Here is a 23,157-nt window from a genome sequence, read left to right on the forward strand (position 1 = left end):
AATTGAGTCAGTTCACAATGAATTTCTCGCATATGCGTTAACGTGCATTGAGAAGCATTAATTGGGAACATGGGAATTTATTACCTGTATTTTCGTGCGGTATTTGAGAACACACGAAAATTCCTAAACCCAAACTGTCTTTCTGCCGTTGATTGATTGAGTTGAGTTGGTGTTTTGAGTCCACTTTTTGCACAGTAAGGCTAATCGGGACTGGACCTACAGTTTAAAGTGGGATCCAAACCACTATGGGCCTCCACCGGGTATCGAACACGGGACTCCTTGATTACAAGTAGTACTGCGCCATCGGGAAGGCCCCCGTGTGTGTTTCTGGCGTGCATCTGAATTCATCAGTTCTTGTAGGGTTACTTTTGCTGAAGTAACTAAGTTTAACGTACTTACCTCAAAAAAGTTGTACAGTAAAATGTAACTAAGAACTTCGTTACATTTATTTTAAATGTGGTTTGAAAGTTATTTACTCTAGAACCTGTTACATGAACAGACTGTAGGCGGACTCTTCTTTCTTTAATGATGGCAATTTAAAATTTATAATTTTCATTAAACTATAAAAAAAATCTTAAATATTTACGTTTGAGAATACAGAGGCAAGAAAATTTGAAAATATACCTTATCTTGAAAAAATTACGTCATGCAACGTATTCAGTAGACCAAGGTGGGGTGTACGGTGTGACCCTTTCTCAAGGCACCCAAATATAAACCTCCGTTCCACGTAGTACACCCTGGACTACATTTTGCAGACTAACGAGGCTCTGGCGAAGGAACTCACGGCCAGTATAATCCTCTCGGGGCTCGTGTTGTTCTTGTGTGTTTGTCATGGCCTCTTCAACCATCTCATCTTATCCTCATCTTCGCGATTACCCAAAAGGTAGCAGAAAAGCGAAGTAAAATAAACTAAATCAATCAATAAGATGAAGAAACTTGCAAAAAGTAAAATCAGTGTAAATTTTATGACATATTGCTATGTTGTAACCGTAAGCATTGAATTTATAATAGGAAAAATTATGAAGTCCGGAAACGTAAAATCGGGATTTCACTGTATATGAAGATTTGCATTTTTAGTAAACTGTAATTCTATTCGTTGCTATTGAAACGTTCAGAAAAAAACATATCTAAAAAAACATCTAAGTTGAAGTTAATCGTTTGACAAAATAACTATTTCCTGATATTTTTTTTTAAAAAATAGTAACTTTTGCTTCCAAACAATTATATTCATAATGCAACATATAAGTAGAGTTTTGTCTTAAGGTCTGCAACCAGGAATAATGTAAGGGAACCCGGGGCAGAACGGGATGCCCTGTCTAAAAGCTCTGAAATATTCTGTATTCTGTGGAGACTGTGCAACTTTCCATATTTTGTTCTGTTGCATCATGGGAAGTTGTGAATCACATTGTGGAATCGTTCGTTTACGAGGATCATGCTTTTCGCTCGCTTTTGTGATTTTTTTATAATTTTTAAGAATATCTTCTTGCAGGTAGGCCGAATTGAGTTAATACTATATACATTGCGGGAGGAAAATCCAAATAGTTTTTTGTCCTATATTATGATATAATTATTAAACGCAATTATTAGTGATTTTTAGTTACCATAACCAAACACAACGGGGCAGAACGGTGTAGGAAAGTAAGAATATGAAAGAAGGGTATAAAAAAAACTTTTCCAAGAACCAAAATAGAACAATTGGAAAGAGGTTGATGAAGATGAAGGCTCTATTAGAAGAGTCAGTCACGTGAAGATGATGATGAGGAAGATACGGAATGTCTTGCACTCTACTTCAACGGAATGGCTGGGTGTCGTGAGTTCTATGTAAAAATTGATTACACAAATCGTGTGTTGATATAGACAATCAGGTACTATCTTGGAAGTGTGTGTATGATAAAACTGACTTTTTAGGGGGTACCTCCTTCTACCCCGCTCAAAAACGAAAGAGACAATTTTACTTCGTTTATTCTATGTTTAAAAAAATAATAACATGCATTTAATATTCGTAAAGCTTTTCATTGTGGTTATTATACTCTGTAATTATGTCTGGAGCAAGCGAGCGAAAACAAGTCTCTGCGCAAGTAGTGACGCGAGACTGCTCCACCAATAAACACGTTAGAGGGAACGGGATTGCATGGGGGTGGAGAGCGACTGCAGTTACCAGCCTTCGCAGGAGCGTGCCGGGCCTTCCTCCAGAGATAACCGGGACAGAGAATAAAGGTTTGTACCAAAAATGTACTATTTTTTTACAGTTTTAAATTGAATAGTGTAATATTTATTAACATTGAAACTAATGTGCCCCGTTCTGGCCCTGGTTCCCCTACATATGCTCGGCTAACATCACATTTCCTCATAATATAGTACATTACATAAGCGAAGGACCCTTTACAATATGTATTTCAACTATTCGTATTCTCGCAGGAACACCACACCTGGAACAATCGAATCTCCTTACAGACAAGCAAGAGAACACCAATAAAGCATCCCTTTAACAATTAAGCCGTGCAAGACTGGTTTCCTCATGACCCATTGTTCTGCAACAGAAGGAAGTGAGGTTACAGAATCCCAAAGCATCGCGTACGTTCGAAACAGTTTACGGTTGTTTGCAAAGCACGATTCTCTTCTGTTTAATCTGTCCAAGTATTCTTCCATCAATACCTTCCATTCTACAGTGTTGCACAATACATTTTTAATGCGGATTCCATCCCATTTGGATAATCCCTAGGGCCAGCACGATGCCTTCCTCATTCGGTCTTTTATTCATTCCCCTTTGATCTTAAAAACTTTCCATCTTCGGCAATGATTCTTCACTTTCACACACTCACGTTTCTCAAGAACAAAGCAAATCAAAATAGAGCTAAACAAAGCGACAGAGTAATCTATTGTTATAGTTGAAGCTATCAAGTCTCGCATTCAAAGCATGTCTTAAAGAAGGTAAATACTGTGACCTATTTATGTGGCAGTTACCGAATTTCTACCCCTAAAATGTCCTCTAAAAACACGGATAAAATCAAATTTTAAGCCCACTTTATGCTCAGATACTGGACCTGCAGGTTATATAAATATAGCATTATTACTAATTCTTGTCGCCAAGTGAACTTAGTTAGTGGGCCTCCCCCATGGCGCAGTGGTAGCGTCATTGCCTTGTAATCAAGGGGTCCCGGGTTCGATACCCGGTGGAGGCACAAGTGGTTCGGATCCCACTTTAAACTGTAGGTCCAGTCCCGGTTAGCCTTACTGTGCATAAAGTGGACTTAAAACAGCAACTCAAATCAAATCAAATCAAGTGAACTTAGTGACGTCATCGTGAAGTAAAATTCTACAGCACAGTTTTGTAACTCGATAACCATTATACAGGGCTACTACAAAAGAAATAGACACTCTGAATGTCTTATAAAACAAAAACTATTCGTAATAACGACATGAATTTTGCGCTGCTAGGTTGACGAACTGTGAAAGTTTCTATAGGACACATTGTTAGTGTATGTTGTTGTCGCTGATTGTTGTTCCGGGGCAACAATTGCTAAGATGCCTGCAAACGATGTTGAAAAATCATAGGTGTGTTCTTGAACTAGCCAAAACAAACTCCGTTACTGTCGTACAACGATGTTTTCGAACACGTTTCGGAAAAGCAGCACCTACTAGACTAAGATTGGGAAAGAAAATTTGAAACAACAGGGTGTTTATGTAAAAGCAAAAGGCCGGGAAGACCACCGTGTCAGAAGGAAAAGTGCTGTTTTCCAGCGAAGTCTACAAAAGACCACAGCAAGAGCGTACATCTGCGAGTTCCCGAAGCAAAACTTAAAGAATTACTTTATAAAACAGTGAAAAGCCTTTCCTGATAACATAAATAGTTTTGGATTTATAAAGTGTCTATTTCTCTTGTAGTAGCCATGTATTATTGACATGGAGAATGCACAGATTATTTTGTTAAATGAACCTTTTTAAAATTACCGTATATTTCTGAATGCAAGACGACTCCGAATCCAAGATGATCCCAATTTTTCAACAAGGGAATACAGAAAAACTATTTTCAAAACTTACAAATGGTTACCTTATTACAAGTAACTGAAAGAGGCAATAAAAGTACCGGTACACAAAAATAAATAAATAAATAAATAAATAAATAAATAAATCGCCACAACACTTTCTCCGTGCTATCGCACAACAATGCTCAAAGCGTATGCGAACGTTCAAGGCTAAAGCGGTGGGAGTGGCAGAGGGTAGAGTTAGAGCTTAATGGAAGCTCGTGGTTCTGTTCAGTAAAAAAAGGAAAAACTCCACATCATATGCCACGAAAGCAAGACGACCCCATATTTCTGGGCACAAAATTGCGGCAAAAAAACCTCGTCTTAGATTCAGAAATATACGATATGTTCACGCAATTTAAATAAAAATAATATTCATGAATCATATCGGTTTTTTCACCTGTTTCCGGGACATTCGTACGTCCTGAAGAACCTTTTAAGGTAAACCGCGACAAATTATAACATTCCGGGGCTGTCCGGGAAAATCCGAGACGCCTAGCAACTTTAGTAAGAATTGAAGGGGGCACTTTTTCCTGTATGTAGTAGCTCTGCGCAATCAGTGTTTTGTCGATGAATATGGGTTCGATAATACGGGTGTCACATACCACACCACTTCATAACCTTTTCTGACCATTACCTGTGGTTTTGACCCTTCACTTTACCACAGACAATACTGTCATTGAATAAAATCAACCTCTGCGAAGGTTGGATCACGTTGATGTTGGTCTAAAGACGAAGTGCAGAACTCGACGCGTCCATCAGGGTCAACTTCTGCTTGTTTCTGCTGCATCGGAACCTTGAACGGATTCCACAATCCGTACAATGGACGGATGTCTCATGTAAGGTAACCACAGCTGTCTTCGCTGGAACAATCCCTTTCTTTTACCCTCTGTTCCGATTTGTTGGAACGCAAAACGGGTCGCCAAATTGTGCTTTTTGTGACAACGAATAATTACTGCAACAATACACTCTCTCTACTATTACTATGAACTATGACATAGTGACATTCAGTGATTCACATCTGACAGCAGCGCAGTTTATATTAGAGGTTCATTTATTTAATTGGTTTCCAACCCTAAAATTTATGACGAAACAGTTTTTTATTAAAATGTGTACATTTTGACGTCCTGTTTTTCTCTATCAGGAAAATAAGAAAAATTACATGTTTTGTTGTTTTAAAAATTTGTTCTGGTACTCAGGCCACTAGAGGACAGTCAAAGATAAGGAGGAGGGTCACATATTCCAATAAAAATATAATTTGATGTTCACGTCATTACGGGCTACAAACAAGAAAGAGTCCCATTATACTCATCATTATGATATTGGGTGGGCTATGGCTCATCTGGCCCACACTTGGTGCCGCCCTTAAAATCTCCACTTTATGAATAACCTGGCTTTACATGAGTTCCAGCAGTAATAGTAATTAGATTGTCTCACCGAAGAACACAGAAATTTTAAATTTCATTTTATATTCTTAATTTTAAGATATTTACTTCTAATATATTAATAAATTGTTGTGAATATTGACGCAGGTATTTATATTTTAATGTGATGCACGTAAACAAGTCATGAATTTTGTGTCAGTTTTTTTTTATATCTAATTATGTAGTATTTGCAGTTAATAAATTGTTGGGGTATAATCTTAAATACAGTTAATAACTAATGTAATACAGTGCATCATCTAACGTTTGCTTTAGAACTAAATGCATACATAATAGTAAAAGTATAGCGCATCTGTAGCCTTGCTAAATGTTTAATTTAAAGCAAAATGGGAAAGTTGCTTGAATGAAGGTGGCTAGAGAAGGACCCGTTGCATTGTGGGAAAAGTTATGGTAGAAGTTAATCATGATATTCATGAGACGTAACGAGTCACTTATATTCATAAAAGTTATATAAAGCAATGTACGATCCTTGTAACACGTTTTAACTGTTTAGAACTTTAATAAACATAGTAATGCGATGTATAACGAGGTTGTAACAGGGAATTGTACAGAGATGGCATTCTTTTGTTGATTGGTATATTTCATTGATGTCGGATACGTGCACGTTAGGTTTACAGCGATATTTTCTTGCGTAAGTTTTAAACATTACTACGAGCACTATGCGAATTAAGTTTTTTTCTTTGAGGGTGGTGCCTAATGTGTAGTGTATTTGCGATTTCAGTTCAGGAGGTAGGTTTTTTTGGGTATGCAGATTTGTATATGTTACCTGTTGGTAAAGTGAACTCTTGTTTGTTCTAACATAGGTTATTAAATCTTATATCTTAAATCTTACACGTAATTTAAAAACACAAATTCTAAGAAACGTCATGCACAAAAAGAACAATTAAACTGAGGTCCGGGCGTCTTAGGAACCGGTGTGCAATCACAGCGCAGACAGGATATTTCGACAAAGTCCTGTTTCCCTAATGGCTGCTTTGGGGAGGGGTCGCGCGCAGGACAAAAGAGGGGCGGGACTGTAGTAATACCGAAAATTTGACCAAATTTCTATTGCCAAGTCAAAACTTAATGCCCATATGATATAACCTAACTATAAGTTTCTTGCGAACACTTTAATACATACAAAATATCAGCACCATGCCATGGAAACTTAAGTGGAAAACAGCCTGCTGGAATGGGATGAACTCTTGTTCCGGCTACATGGCGTTGGTCAGTTTCAGAATGGTGTCCTCCTTTAATCCACAAGGGCTGCATACTTTTTGGCAGGGAAATCTTTTGAGTTTCTTAAATAGTAAAGAAATGGTATGGTCTCAATCTAATTTTCTTTGAGGGGAATAAAAACATCGCTAGCAGGAATAAAAATAATTGTATTTTACAGGGGACATTTTTTTGTGAGGGGGAATTGCCGACATTCCCCCCATTAATTCGCACCCTGACTACGAACACTGTTGGGTTCCCCGTTAGTCTATTTACTCAGTACTCTGGCCTTGCTGTAAGAGAGCCAGGGAGAATTGGCGTGAGTCAAAACAGTCCAGTGTTCCTACAAAGAACGTCAAAGGCAAAAAATAATGGTGAAATTACGGGTGACTACTAAAAGCAAATAATCGCAACTTCTCCCTTTAAAAAAAACCTTGGCACGCGACTGAAAAGAGCTTAGGTTCGCTTCCCGTTGCTGATTGGGTGTCCTGAGAGCAACTGGAGAACTAGTTTTAACAAGAGGCAGCTAGACGCTCCCCCTCCCTCACTAGACCCAAGTATACCTGCCAGGAATATTCTTTTCATCTACTTTCATAACAATGAAATCGTCACCATTTGCAACACTGAAATTACAATGAAATTTTGTTCACAAAGCAAGCACTTTTAATGCAATCACTGTCGACATCTTCAAAATAAAATATATTCCGGTATTGACATTGTAATTATGTGATCAAAGCAAGGATTTATTAACCAATATTGAAAAGAATAAATACTGCAGTAAAAAGAAATTATACAAATTCAAACGTTGCATTGAAAATGTGTTAATTTTTAGATTCGATCACATTATGACGTGCAATAGTGATGATTACAAAATAAAAATTGCGTACTTGTAATGTTGTTTTAAGGGTTTGGCATAATCGGCTTACCTCAAACAGGGTTTTAACCATCCAAACGATTTGTTTTCTATGTTGGAAGACGATGACAGCATTTAAGTCAATGTTTTTTTGATGTTTTGAGAAGAGCAGGTCTCATCCACTTTTTCTGATGTAGTTTTAATCTATCCTTACCTTTTTAATGTGTTGCCTTTGCCCTGTGCAGGTTCATTTACAACCTGTATTTTAAAACTTCCTCAAGGGGTTTTTTACACCCCATTCTTATTTTCTATAATATTTAGATCAGGGTTTTAATTAAGGGGATCTTCCCCGCATACATTGAAGGATGCAAAATGACCTAACGTGCTGACGCACCCAAAAATTTGAATTCAATCAATGAAGCAATCAATACACAGTACATTGTGTTAATGAGTAACATGGATCCTAGGTTAAACATGATATTCATCACATTATGTATGTACTTTAATTTTATTTTTAAAACGAAATCAACCTATAACATTTTGACAGGGTGGGCAAGCCTGATTTTAGATGTGCCATGACTCAACCTTGACGAGCCCCTGTTCACATGCCAAAATTTGAAACGCATTAATGCATTTTTATGTACGAAGTTCAGAAGATGGAAATATCTACACCATTGAGAAATAGCTCGTATCAAAATTTCGATAGAACTTTTCTACGTATTTTCCTACCCGCATTTGAGACGAAACAAATATATTTTACTACCGATTCCTTCTTAATAAAGATTAATTGAATTCAATTAAACCTACAGTTTAAATTGCGATTCGAACTACTATGTCTCTTCACCGATTCGACTCGGAACCCCTTGATTATGAGGTGGCGGACGCAGTTACCACCACGCCATCGGGGCTGCCAATAGTAGAAAGGGTTACAAATTGTGAAAATAGCATCCGTCCCAAGCAGGAAGGGTAAAGAGGCCGACGAATTTCGTTGTAGGGGTTGCTAAATTCCAATCTCGCCCCGGGCGTAGATATTTCTGGTTATGACTGGTACACGGCCTCCCCGATGGCGCAGTGGTAACGTCGTCGCCTTGTAATCAAGGGGTCCCGGGTTCGATACCCGGTGGAGGCACATAGTGGTTCGGATCCCACTTGAAACTGTAGGTCCAGTCCCAATTAGCCTTACTGTGCACAAAGTGGACTTAAAACAACAAATCAATCAATCAATCAATGACTGGTACACATGTAAAATCTAAGCCATAAGTCGATGGATCGAAAAGTTGTTTTTTTTCCTTTCCCTTCTTTCATTTTAAGCTTTGTAAAGATTTGAGACGCCAAAATAATAATTTTAATTAACTCTAGCATCTACGCAGTCAGTGGCGGCGATTGGGTTCCAAAACTAGGGGGCAAGATGCAAAAGGTGGGAGGCAAGAACAGATTAATTTCCCTTGGTACGTAAGACAAGCATGGTGCGGGGACAGAAGTGACAAAAAGTGGGGGGCAACTGCCCCCTCGCTCCCAGTAATCGCCGCCACTGTACGCAGTTGTAGTAATTTTGCAGTAGAATAAAGAATTTCATGAAAACGTTATTAGCAAATTCTAGGGGCATGTATATTAATTATGCTTATTACAATTCAGAAAATGTTTTGTGAGGGAGAATGATGGTAGTGAGAGTGCCGTCGCTTGGTTTGAATGTAAATATATCTATAAGTCAAGTTCTAACTAGCAAGTTCGTACGACAAAAGAAAATTAAAATTGTAATGATTATTTTTTTTGGTGACTTTGTCAACCCAGATGAGACAGGGTGGATGTGGTACTTTGGAGGTATGATGCATCATGGGCTTTAAGGTAAAGGGGTGGGTGGGTACCCCTGTCTCTACTAGTATAGCAATCAAACAAATAGAGTGCCAAGCGGGGTACATTTTGTCCCCAGCCGTAATTTTCTGTAATATTTCTTAACATAGTGTTTCTTGATTGTCGGTAATTTTTATGGCTGACTTTAAATAATTGAGAGATAGAGCAATAAAAGACAACTGAAAGGAAATAGCAGATTCTGTTTCGTTTTTTAAAATCATTTCTTTGCTGGGGTAAAAATGTACCCCGCTTGATACTTCATGTAACATTTCTTTAAAACTTTCTTGAATCTCCTAATCTACACGCTGCGGCAACACTTGGAGTAATAAGACAGATGGAATCGAATGAGTCATCTGGAAGAAAACGCTGGAGATGTTGTATTTGACAGAAAGGCTAATTGCACCTGCTCTGCATGCTACAAATTGATTTGCAAAGAACAGTATAAAAAACAGTTACTTTCATGTATGAAGAATTGCAAAAATAATGAAAATTGAAATGTTCACAACTGTAATAAGCATGTTCAAAAATGTTTCAACTTTATTATCTTTACATTGTATTGTTCATGTGATTTCTGAGCCGGCCGCCGTGGCGGAGTGGTTAGCACATCGCCAGGGGTCCTGGCATGGGCATGGATGTTTGTGAGTGTCCATTCATCAATCTCATCATATCATCACTCATCCCCATCTTCGCAAATTAGCCAAAAGTGGCACAAAAGGCGAAGTAAAATAAATCAAATCAAATCAAATCAAAAATCAAATGTGATTTCTGAGAAAAATATTACTGACTGTAATGAAGTTACCCCTTTCAAGGTACAGTTGTATTCATTGATGTTTAAAGATAAGGTCACTGTGTATTCGAGTTTCGTGAAACCTCCTACGTACGTGCATTAAAGGCCTGTGACAATTATTTTATAAATATTTTAGACGTAGACTGAAGACGAAACATAAATATATAGAAAAATAAGTTAGGGTATAAATTGTACCTCACTTGGCCCTTACAGGGTGTAAAATAGCTTGGCCCTCTCAGCTTTAAAATCGCTGGTAAAAACGCAAGGTGGAGATCCTGAGAATGAACGAAATCAGACCAAACGAAAGAGAAGTCTATGAGAGTAAGTCGCATCCTTCGTTCGTGAGAACAAAGAACCTTATTTTAATTATGTCAAGAGCTTGTATCTGCACGGGCACTTAAGAACAGACTTTCTTGTACTTAAACACTAGAAGTTGAAATTCATCCACAAGGAAAGTGATGTCTACGTCAGTACTGTTCACCATGAGGCAGGCTATACTACAACTTGTTTTCCAAAGGACAAAATCACGTTCTCATTTCACGTGCTCATAAAGTAGGATTTAATGCTCACGCCAGTGTGCGAATTAACGGGGGGATACCGGGGATTGCCCCCCCCAAGAATTTTTATTCCCGGCAGAAGAAAAATGTTGTAATCCATCTATACTTTGGATACACGCCGACAGCCCGACACCATGGAGTTCAGATTACTCTCCTAGGACTTCCAGACAGCAATCATTCCTGAAGCAGTGTTCCTGATTCCTGTGCAGCATTATGGATTTGTACAGTCATGTACACAAGTGTGCATCGATCCTTAGCCACCCGTCATGATGTCTTCGGTGGTCCCCGCCCTCTGGGCTGTCCCTCATCACGACTTTCGATCCGACTGACCTGATGTTCACCCACCAACCTACGGATGTACGGTCATCAGCAGAACCACAGATGCCCAGTCTCCGGCCTACCTCTGAGTGTATGGTTCCAGCCACTTCCGCCCTTGCATCGTATCCTTCTGCTTCTGTCACACTATATTCCCTTTCCGGAATGTCTGGAGTAAGATAACGCGAACGCGTTCTGGGCGCACGTTGCGGGTGTGTGTCTCGTCCAATAAACGCGCGGAGGGGAGGGTTCCCGCGAGAGGGGGCGACTTGACTGGTCCAGTAGTTCTGTAGTAAACATGACAGCTCGCAAGCCTATAATGGAACCACAAGCAAAACAACCTGATCACACCCGCGACTCCTGTGCACCGTACTCCCGCGAGGAGGGGAGGGGGAGAGTTGACCATGCTTCCTTATGGCCCGAGCTGAACGGAAGAAGGGAAAGCTGCGCGGTGACTTTTCGGCCAAGGTTTTTTTCCTTGTGGTCGATCTATACTAGGGGAATTCTGCATTCTGCACCCTTTCCCACCTACTCTGGCCCCGCCCACAAGCTTTCGCCTCTGCGCGTCGCTACTCTAGGCATTCCGGAAAAGGAATATAGTGTCAGCGACCCCCCACCCTTTTACTGGACCATCGTTCCGATGTTCTACCCTCAACCCCCTCTCTCAGAGTGCTATGACAGTTCGTCCCGATGTTTCCTGTTATGACAGTGCGTCAGTACGACCAACATTGAAACATAATGTGTCATCCTACACCAACAGTGATGTTTTTATCTCCGCCAAAGAAACTTGAATTGAAAGTATACTAATACAATTTCTTAACTGTGAATCAAACACCACTGAAAAAATATTCTCTAAAAACAGTTAATTAACCTTTAAAACAATCGCATCCTACTTCGCGTCTGAAGTTCCATTTTTAAATATCTCATTGCTTATTGTCGACGGGTGCGGATATTGCTCCTACCTCCGAGGCTGGTGGTGCTTCACCGGAGTAGCGAGCGTGTTGAATGATAATGGTGCGTGGCTGGGAGAAGTGTGGAGCAGAGGTTTTACAAATGGCTCCCAGAGTAATGCCGTTGCTCTATTCATTGTCAAATAAACTTCTTGAAAGTCTACTGCCATGGCATGAAAAGATGATTTCGTCAGCCGTGTTCGTTGGATGTACTAGATCACATTTCTCGCCACACGCAGTCATTGAGTTGAACGGTCAATAGGTTTCTCGGTGTTACTAATTCAATAGCTCTTCTTGTACATGGATTCTCTTAGAATGTAAATATACTATTTTTAAATGTTATCATGGAATTTAATGTCCTAGGTAATAGAATGACTCCCCTCTTCCCTTACCTCTGTCTCTTCTCTTTCTGTACCTTTGTCTCTTCTTTTACTCTACCTTTGTCTCTCCTCTTTCCTTACCTCTGTCTCTTCTCTTTCTCAAACTTTGTCTCATCTCTTTCTTTAGCTCTGTCTCTTCTCTTCTTCGCTGTCTCTCTCCTTTCTTTACCTCTGTCTCTTTTCTTTCTTTACCTCTGTCTCTTCTCTTTCTCAACCTTTGTCTCCTATCTTTCTTTACCTCTGTCTCTTATCTTCTTTACATCTGTCTCTCTTCTTTCTTTACCTTTGTCTCTCCTCTTTCTCAACCTTTGTCTCCTCTCTTTCTTTACCCCTGTCTCTTCTCTTTCTTTAACTTTGTCTCGCCTCTTTCTCAACCTTTGTCTCCTCTCTTTCTTTACCCCTGTCTCTTCTCTTTCTTTAACTCTGTCTCTTCTCTTCTTTGCCTCTGTCTCTTCTCTTCTTTACCTCTGTCTCTCCTATTTCTTTACCTCTGTCTCTTCTCTTTCTCAACCTTTGTCTCCCATCTTTCTTTACCTCTGTCTCTTCTCTTCTTTACCTCTGTCTCTTCTCTTTCTTTACCTCTGTCTCTTCTCTTTCTTTACTTCTGTCTCTTTCTTTTTCCAAACCATTTCTGTGTTTATCCTTAATTATATCATCCTCTCTCTCATTGTCTATCGCTGGCTTTGCATCTCCTCTCTTTCATCTGATGACAGATAAACATGACGTTGTCATGTCCCGCGTACGGACACAATTTTTCGATTGTGACACCCCTTTGGAAAATTTTCTGTGGACGCCAGCCAGTCACATCACGCTCTTACGGAATTTGTGTAATTTCCAAGGCGAAACTGATTCACATAATATTGGAAGCAGTTGCTGACAGACAACGGTTTGATGTTAACGTCTTTAGCAAATTGGTTCCGGGAGTGTTGCGTGTCTTATACGTTCACTCGTATCTCAGGTGATGTAGCGCATGAACAAATTCCTTTCTCGTTTCAAATGATCAACTCTCTGCCTCTGTTTTTGAGTTGCAATTACTATCGTGTCATCTAAGTAATATTTTATCTCGCATGGCTTTTCATCTTATCTAGGTTAAGTTAGAAAATATGAATTATCTTAATATATTATCGTTGCAGGAAACTCAAATTTGTACCTACACCTTACCCAGAATTCAATCGTAGGAATTTTCAAAGTAATTTTCTAAAGAATAAATCAATACAGTAATTTACCATTTGAAGAAAGTCAGTTATTATTCAAGTTACTTCAAAGTTATTTTTACGCTCACCTGAAGTGTGCTATGTTTGGAGCGTTGGCGAAACTAATTTGATATCGTTTCTTAACACTGGGACACTAGTGAACTACAAGAGAGGCATTTGTGACGTCTTTTCTTTTCTGGACGTAATATGGCGTACCTGAATATACTTTTCGTGGACGACTGAAATATTGCTGTTATCTTGATATATATAATAAAAAATGTAATGCTTTGGTAAGTATTGAGTTTTTATACTGTGCATATACGAGTTCTCCCGGACCGTGGCCGTGTGCTGTCTAAGGCGTCATGCTTTGAGCTCCGGCCACGGGGCCTGGTTCGAGTGTCCTGGAGAAAGCGTAGCAACTTTTCTTCTGTGCATAGGACCGGTGGCCTCCCACCTTCATGAGGAAATTGGGGAGTTACGAATGAGTAGCGTAACCCCCGGTCATAGAAATTCCCTTCAACAACAACTGGGGGTCCGTCGTGCTGACCGCACGTCACTTCGTAACTGGTTGAATGATCTCCCACCTCTGATGGGAGTGAGGTCAGCAGTAGATAGGGAGGCACTGCCCCTCACGGGCTGTTATTATTATTATATTGTTGTAAAAAGCGCCCGCATTTCTAGGCGCTCAACCGAAGATTCAGACAGCGTCAGCACTCGATCAAGTAGCGTCTGAAAGATGTGATGCTGGGTTTGGAGCAATTTTCAGACTTCCATTTCGTCCACATTGTCCAATACTTTCTTCTGGAGTATCTGCTCTCTGACAACAAGTTTCCTCAGAGCCATAGGCGTTCACAGACCCTCTAATTAAAGGGGGGCAAAAGCCTTGATAAAAGTTCAGTCGGAGAAAGAAAAACTCACTCCATATCACTGTTTATTGCATTGATGGGTACTAAACAGAGGCATGTGTAGTGTGTGTCAGGATCCATCAAAAATCACTCTATTAGATGAATTCCTGCTTCTGTGACACAAAAGTTCTCTGTTCCCCTCCCCATTTATTGCCCTTCTCTGTGGTTCATACTAATTTACTAATTTCGTACAGCTGATTCAAAACAACTAGACATAATTTATACATTTCCAATGTGTGACCAATTTATTCTGGGACCACGTAGGTGAAATACAACTAGACTAACGTATAAATGGAGAATGAAGCGAGAGTCCAATTACACAGGAAATAATCGCGCCGTAGTTGCTTGGAACTTTTGTCGGCTTGAAAATACTTTATTTCTTTAGAGATAATAATATTGTTTAATAATGGTAATAAGATCTATCTACACAAAATTTCTAAGTGAGTGTATTAGGAGGAGCAACTGCCTCCCTTGCCCCCCCCCCCCTTCCGTGCGAACGCCTTGTACGTCCTGCACTTGCGAGGGAGATACTGGACCAGTGTTCCAAGCTCTTGCAACCACAAGCGTGCACGCATTGCTCAGTGGCGAAGCTCGAATTCAGACTCCACCCGTTCATCAATCTAGCAATGGGATTCCAGTGGGTTTCTGGAGACTATGCCCAGACTCCTTCAGTCGTGGACAGTCGTGTGAGTTACTGCTACAGCTCCTCAAGGAGTGACAGCATTGCCAACTACCAGAATGAAGTATCGCTGACGTTCGATCATTATGTAGGGGAGACCGGGGCTATTTGTTACAAGGGGCAAGTTGTTACATAAAGTTTTCGGTTACTTCCGCTAGGGTAGCATTACCTTAGTCATAGAGCACGTGACTTATTCGACAAAGACGTCCCCGGTTGTAGTTTGGCGCCAGTGGTGGCAAGGGAGTGGACGTTACGAGTGTTTTTTTCACTTTTTTGGTTTGAAAGTGATTATTGAGGGTTGCGTTCCAGTTGTGATTTTTACATGAAGAAGTGAAGGTAAGTTTCCGTTATTTTTTATGTTGGAATCACTAATTATTAACTTTGATTTCACGGAGTTACCAATCATATTATTTTCATCGTCCAAGGACAGGAGTACATTGAAAGTAATGGCGTCGCGCGGTGCTATAGTTGTTACATCGTGTAAGGGGGAAGGTTGTTACATTGTAAACTATACAAGAGGATAAGACAAGTACAGTATGAAATGAATTCAGGCAGTGAAGATGAAGACTGTTTGTGTATTATTTGCTTTCATCTATTTTCCGAAAGTAAAAAGGGGGAAGATTGGGTACAGTACAGAAATTGAAATCTAATTTTTTTAATTTCATTTTTGTTTCTTCAATTCGCAAAAAGTTGCAAGGGGAATAGTAACAAGTGGATAAAATGTTTGTGGACGTTATATACTAGGGTGAATCAAAAAGTAAGGTGAATTTTCGATTTATTGAAAAACGTGCATAGAAAAATATGAAACTGTAGTATGTTTGACACATGGTATCACACTAAAATTCGACATAGGAACCACTGCCTTCGTGGGCATATCGTGTGAGATGGGTCAGGGAAATGACCATTCGGTGGTGTTATTGGTCCTCACTCAGATTTTTGGGCACCCAGCGCGCACACACTTTCCTGAAGCCAAGTTGGGCATGGACGATACTCCTCACTGAACCATATAAGATGTTCAATGCATCAGCAATGTCATGCAACCTGACTCTTCTATCTTCACGAATCATCGCATCCACGTCTCACACATTGCTGTCGGTGATGGATGTTGCGTTGCTGGTCTGCCACTTCTGTCATCATCTGTCACACTACTCCTACCACTTGCAAATGAGTTACACCACACATACACTTGTTTCTGCGACATAACACTCTCTCCATAGACCTCCAACAATTCTCGATGAATTTCAGATGGTTTCTTTCCCTTGACCCATAAGAAACGAATAACACTGCTCACCTCCTCCTTGGAGTAATGTTCAAGTCGTTGCGCCATCTTTGAATTACTCTAGGTAGCAGACGGGTTGACGTAGAAGACTGTAATTGCCGTCAGACTTGCATCACCTTGGTATCTGACTCATACAAAAAATTTAATTAGCTACACAAAAAACTCTGTGTTTTACAGACAAATTCACCTTACTTTTTGATACAACCTAGTAATTTGCCTTTCTCATAATCTTTATTGTTATATGTATGTTTTTATTGTATAAAACTTTGTTGTAACAACGTGCCCCGATACTGTAACAACTTGTCCCACTGTGGGGCAAGTTGTTACAATTTTCCGAGTTCGAAAAATGTAACGTTTACAAGTTCATAATGTAAAGCTATTCCATTGGAAAAAAATATATGCATTGCCCAAAGGTGTGATGGTTTAATACTGAAAAATTGATTATTGCATGTGCAGTAGGAAGCTCATAAAAAATTCCGAAGTTGAAATTGTAACACACTATGCTAAACCTTATCAACAAAGGGAAATATACTGTCTTTGCCCTCACAGTTTTGGCACCTTGAACCTCCAGTTTTGGAACCCAATCGCCGCCACTGACTGAAACTGTACTTAGATTACCTCATTTTATTAACATTAAAATCAGAAATAACTGTAGGTATGTATATATTAGTAATGACTAATGAGATACAGGAGATTTTACAATAAGTTTATGTATTTATATGCTCAGCATCAGTATCGGAAACAGTATTGGTACACGTTCTAACCCTGGCCTATTGGTACACGTTCTAACCCTGGCCTATGTAATAGTCATGCTACTTATTTAAAGTACAAATGAATTAATCAATATCAAGGATTTTTTTATCAAGTCAAGATAATTATCCAATTATCAGGCACTGACGAATTCAATTTTATGTTACACAGACATTTATTATTTATTCGTTGGGATATAATGATATCATCCAAGGGAGCTCGCAGAGAGGGGTGGAAGACACTTGCCCCCTTGAGATATCTGAAAGAAAGTTAAAAAACTCGAATGTTGAAATTGTAGAGATATTTTATTACACAGAATATATCTTCTGCGATTTACAGCCTGTCAATTACAGCAATTAGCTGCCATGTCAAAGAAAATAACGAAAGAACGTTTTTACAAGCGACATTAGAATCATGTTGACTGCCATAACTAGGGGTGTGCGGGACGAAGACATTTCTGGTCGGGACCGGATTGGGAAGAAAATGTGCGGCTCGAGAGTAAAACTTAAGCAGGTGAAAGTTCGACCCGGATGTTTCCATGCGTTTCTGACCGAAACCGACAACTGAAGGAACGTCATTCACTATAGTACAGGTACTGGAGACTGTGTGGCAGCTGAATCCAATGATAACTCGATTTTGAACGGAGTGTGGGTTATCAAGTTTTAATCCTGAACCTCTCATTTCCTTCCCAATCGCTCAAATGTTAATAATTCTGACTTTCGGGACAAAAAAAGATCCCCATTTTCCCACCAGGTTGGAAAATGTTTGGGACGGGAAATTTTCGAAATTTCTCGATGCGGTGAAAATCAGGAATTGTACTACACACTATTTCACCTTCAAGTGATTCTTTTGCACTTCTGGAATAAAAACTGTTAATTTCAAGACATTGCAGACACTTATGGTGCAGAAAATTTTTTAAAAAATAACTCTATTAATTAAGATCCTTTGGGGATTACGAAAAGTCGGGAAATCATTTCAGGAAGTCGGGATTTGGCCTTGATAAATTATACACAGCCATTTTGAATTATTTTACAGTACCCTTCGGTACGTAAACACATGTATCAGAAAAGTACCATGAAGGACAGTAGATTAAGTGGTCTCTAACTGATTCATATCTGTGTGAACTGTGAAATAGTACCAAAAGATCTAGAACTGTTCTCTTTGAAAGGTAGCAAAGCAATTCCAATTTATATTTAAATAGTAGACTTGAGTCTGAACTTGTATACAGTGCCAAAGTATTTTCAAATCAATTAAAATTTTATGATTTGTAAAATAATAATAATAAGGTAAAATATAAGTTTTTATTCTGAAGGGCAAGATATGAAATTTTGCTATCAACACTACTCGTTATACAAGTCATCCCTTTTTGAGAATCCCATGTCACAACTCACAGGTGGCTGGCTGGCTGACTGCCTTCAACAGGTTTCACCGGAACGGACAGCGGCATCCAAGAAGTGTGCATCAAGTTCATAGGAATTACGACAGATGGCAGGAGTGCATATGAATCAGGCAGGTTTATTGTTCGTGAGTAGAAAATGAGAGAAATACATGTACACAATAAATTTTATTTGTTTTTTTTAATGTATTTTAAATAATGTTGAAGCAAAATATCAGGTATGAGAGAATTACCGTGTAGACTGGTTGAAGAGCAAAGATTTTGAGCTGTAGATATGGAAAATAATGTTATATAATCAATTGCTATTCGATACGTTGGAAAAAATTGCCATTCAAAAGATGAAGTCATTTTTGTACCAATATTTTATATTGTGGTCAGAGGTGTAGTTTCTTCCGCTCACTTAGGTGGGGCTAATATTATTCATGCTTTTATCCATTACGAAAATCATCATAGCCATCCTCCTTGGGAAACAGGTGATTCCAAGATCATCTTATCCAAAAGAAATGAAATTGTGTTTATGTCGAGTGTTACTATAATGAAATTAATAAATACACTATTACAGATAATTGCAAATTTATTAAGGAACACATTTCTTCTTTTGGATAAATAAGGTATAATTTTAGTGTGTTATAATAATTATGGGTAATCCTGTGTTCTTGGTAATGAACAAACTATAATGCTGAAAGGCAAAGCAATGAAAGCACTTGCGAGGAAAACTTAGTTCCATGGAAAAACTAAGATATTACACAAATTACATAATTGACTTATCTAAATGTCTTTCTATGCTCTTCTCTATAAATTCCCGAATAATTATTTGCGGTCCACTACATTTTCCCTTCCTATGTTCAAGAGTGTCTTGTCTCATGGTTGACCTTAGATATATTTTCAGGCGTTTCATTGCAGAAAAGGACAGTTCAGCTGTATCCGAATACACTGACATACAGTGTACAATGTTCAACATTTTGTTCAACTGAAAATGAACATGAACAGGGTTGGATTTGTGCCCCCATCCCCTTGCCCCTGTCAAGTTACGCCTATGTTTTCGGATCGTAGGAAAACATATACCGGAGAAATGAATTAGGGAAACGAAGAATTCGGGATTATTGCAAAATTTAGAACCCCCTAAGTTCTTGACTTATTCGCGACCGGTACTCTATTCTTGGTCTCTATGTAGGCTTAAGGATACATTCTACATTTTATTGAAAGACTTATCATACGTGCCTCAAGAGAAGGTCTGACTTAAACAAAATATAAAAGAGAACTTACTTATACTAAACATGCACTAATAATACTCTATTAACTTGTCTAAGTCACGCGCAATAACCTTCTCACGCAAGAAACAGCACTCCTGCTACAATTATAACATACGGAGTGATCACAAAGGGGCTTCCCCCTTTTTTCCGACACTGCGATGGTAATGGTTGGATTACTTGATATGAACACATACCGTTCGAACTGGACAGATCAAAGTTTAGCACTGTACTGAACCGTAGGACGCGTCGGAGAAATGTGATTCGTTCGACATCTTGAGGAACAATGCCTAATTAGGGAATACATCCACCGCCGCGACCCCGCCCGATCCTGGAGGACAAGTCGCGCGTTTTTGTTAGAAAAAAACGGCAATCTGACGGGTGCACGAGCGGATGAAGGTTAATTTCACAAGCAGTATGAGCAAATCATAAAATAATAATTTTCCACGTAGGAACATATATTATCGAAGGCAACAAACGCGAAATGTGAGAACTGGAGAATGTGCTTGATATGGGAGTGTTTACTTTATCAATGAGGATCACGAGGGCGTCCCTACGGCCCGCAGTTATCCTAATTCTGGCCAAAATACAACTCGCATGGTGCATGGGTTTCAATCGGGCTGTTGACCATAAAAACTAACATTAATTTTCATTAAATTAAATTTACCTCATTATTTTTAATTTGAGATGTAAAATTCAAAGTGAAAACCTATACTTGGAAAGAGGATTTGGATTATCTTCAAATGTAATTTTGTTCTGCGTGACAAACTACGGTGGCGGGTTAGCGCTATGCTAAATAGTGCGCTCGTACAGTCAAGTCCTGATAAGTGCATTTCTCTGTGATGGCGCACAAGGCAACCAGGGGAGGTTGTTAATGGAATGTAACGAAAAGATGTATATACTGAGCAGGGTATGTATTTGTAAATTAACTGTACATAAAGAGATAACTGCTTGAGACGTTAATCTTTCCAACACCTGGTAGGCCCTCCAGATGCAGTATCTTCACCGGGGAGATACTTACACCGGTGCTACGATCTCTTGAAACCATAGACGGAGACGTGCAAAGCTCGACTTCAGATTGCAATCTAACAAGGGGATGCCTGAGGCTCTCAGTCGGTGATATTGCGAGTTACTGCTACGGACTCCGCAAGGACTGGCAGTGCTGCCAGATTGACGTATCGCTGACATTCGATGATTATGTGTTCTCCTTGATACTCCTCAGCTCGGCTATTTGGAACAGCTGATTGAACGGCTGGCTGGTTTTGCCTGCCTCATCAACGGCCAATGGTTACTGGACGAGTCGGGACAGTCCCAGAGTAAGCAAGGGCTTCAGTTCACCCACGACGACTTACGAACTTCTTGCGAGTGCCACTACCGCGAGTTCTTTTAGGAGTTCCAGCTCCAAATCCACGTTGTTCAATTTCCGAACGTGGCTTCCACTCTTGCTACTGACGGAGCCAACTCTTGAGACCTAAGCTGAAGCATCGCCAGCTTCCTCTTGATGAACACCAACCTGGTTTCTAGAGCATCAGCCGTCCTGGGCGCTATTCCTTCAGCACTTTGAAGAGGAAAAAGTTGATCAAGAAGAACAGTTACCGGGTTCCCTCGCAAAACCAGGGGATGCAGGTGAAGAAACGCGTTTCTTACATCCTGCAGAACTATAAAAAGATATTCGGATGAGTCACTACACACCCACTTCCTTCGTAGCAATGTAAACCAGTTGCCAGAACACCACAACTACCTCCGAAGGTTTTCACTGTCCAAGCCAAACATTGCCTGTAAACCGTTTCTTTAAACAGAAATTCATATTTGCTCAGTATAGCTTTTGACCATAGCTAGTTGAAAACAAGTTGACGATCCATGTTTTTAATGAAAACGGTATTCAGATTGATTGGCATCTTGTAATTTAGTGTGTTTGAAAGAATGCTTATTTAGGAATAAATAATTTTAACAGAAACGAGTGCACGTAAAGCAAAGTTGATTAAGTGGACGTTGCTCTTCAAATTCAAGCCTACATAGATTTCAATTAACAGTAGAGTAAATGCAATATTTCTCAAAAGTTAAGATGTAACTTCCCTACAAATCGTCACAAACTAACCTTTTCTTTAAAGAAAAATATAATCACAGAGCCACCTATATTCCACTAATGTTATTTTTCCAACTTCTCCTTAATTTTGAATACAAATTCTCTAAGTCTACAAAAGAGCTAACAGAAGATAAAAACTCAACGGAAAGTTTCCATAGGTTGCAGTGAGTCTCATCTGATGGAATTTCATCAGAAGCTGTGGAAATACACGAATTTTCATCTTCTCTTCGACTCTTTATGTTACAGCCTGTGAAGGCTTTGTGCACGACAGTCTTTTAATATCACCACTACCAAACCACACTCAATCATTGAATGAATCATGCATATTTAGGTATAGAAATTTATTACCCTTCTCAATTGAAAGAGGTTATTGTTGCCCTTTTATTTTTTCTTCATTATTATCGCTGCAAATCTTTCGTATGTATTACTTACTACGAATGTACGATTCTTCATACATGTTGTCTGAATGCCAAACGGAGAACCCATGTTAGTTTCCAGGCGTGGATGATCTCAGTAAGAGTTATTACTTTGAAGTTGCCTCATAAGTAGCTCTAGAGCTAATCCAATCTCTTATCAAAGCATGCCTGGTGGAAACAATGTGTCTTAAAACTGCCTACTCTGAGATTACTTCAGAAATTGGGGAAAATACAGCGCATATTATTCACTACAGTCCATAATTCCTTTTCTTTAATTCCAAACTCTGCTTCTCTTTCTGTATTATTCATGATTTATAAGGGATGCTGAAAGAAATATAAATAATTTTAGTACACCTAGAAAAGTAAATGCATCAACTGAAATGCATAAAGGCTTGTATCTCAGACCATATGTTTAAATGCATCATGCATCTATATAGGAAGAAATACAGTGCCTTTCATGGTTGAGGCGTCCGTGGAATGCCGGCAAACTGGATGCAACATCCGCGTAACTGGGACCGCTAACTATGTAATGGAATAACCTCGTACAATTACATTGACAGCTACAATTAAAATGAGCACGTACCTTTTTACAAGGGGTGTTGGAAATGATGTCCTCCTGCATCCAGATATTTATAGGGAATTTTCAATAACACGTATCAGTTCCTCTTCCGAAATTGCTTCAATCTCTCTACTGATATTTGCTTCAATCTTTTAATTTGTGGCGTCAGATTTGAAAGCTTGGTAGCTCACCACGCAGACGTCATGAAAATGTCTGTTTCTTGTGCAAGGCGCCGGAGGGAATTTTGATTGTACTTCAACATTGTCTAGTTTCTTCTCATTAAGCACACG

The sequence above is a fragment of the Lepisma saccharinum genome, chromosome 21 (assembly GCF_977018435.1).
Source record: "Lepisma saccharinum chromosome 21, izLepSacc3.1, whole genome shotgun sequence".
NCBI classification, from domain to species: domain Eukaryota; kingdom Metazoa; phylum Arthropoda; class Insecta; order Zygentoma; family Lepismatidae; genus Lepisma; species Lepisma saccharinum.